Genomic DNA, 761 nt, shown 5'->3' with positions numbered 1-761 from the left:
TGTGGTAACTTTTTATACAACCATACAAAACTAACAGACATCTCTATCTGATTATTATGTGACCTCTAAACTAGCCATGTAGAGACTTCAATTGCCACACATAAAAAGTAGTTTATAAAATTAGTTCAGAACAGTATGTAAACAAACAACAAGTAGAAACAATAACAAGCCCTGGAGAAAGGAAAATCTGATTTCCAGAGTTGCCATACTCTATTATTTAAAATGTGCAGTTTTCAGTAAAAATTTATGAGAAAGAATTAAGTATGGCTCATACCTAGGGAAAAAAGCAGTCAATAGATACTGTTGAGGAGGTCCAGATGTTGGAATTAGCAGACACAGATTTTAAAAGATCCATTTTTAAAATGTTCAAAGACCTAAAAAATAAAATCATGTCTAAGGAATGAAAGGAAAATATGAGAATTATGTTTTATCAAATAGAGAATATCAATGAAGAGATAGACATTATTTAAAGAACCAAATAGAAATTCTGGAGTTGAAAAATACAATAGCTGGGGGGTGGAGTCAAGATGGCAGTGCAGGAAGATGCAGAGTTCGTGTCTCCCCACAACTAGGGTGCTTGCCAGATGCTGGTGGGGGACCTCGATGCCCAAGGAAACAGGAGAAACTCCCAAGCAAACCAGTAGGACATGGGGGGACTGAAAGGCAGAGAAGAATTGGAGCACAGACAGGACCGGGGCCCCTGAAGGGTGGCTGAGAGGGGGGAGGGGTTCCCATGCCTGGAGGGACCCTTGGGGGCTTGG

Source organism: Lipotes vexillifer, unplaced genomic scaffold (genome assembly GCF_000442215.2).
Source record: "Lipotes vexillifer unplaced genomic scaffold, Lipotes_vexillifer_v1.1 scaffold83, whole genome shotgun sequence".
In the NCBI taxonomy this organism is placed as follows: Eukaryota; Metazoa; Chordata; class Mammalia; order Artiodactyla; family Lipotidae; genus Lipotes; species Lipotes vexillifer.
Note: the sequence above shows the minus strand (reverse complement) of the source record.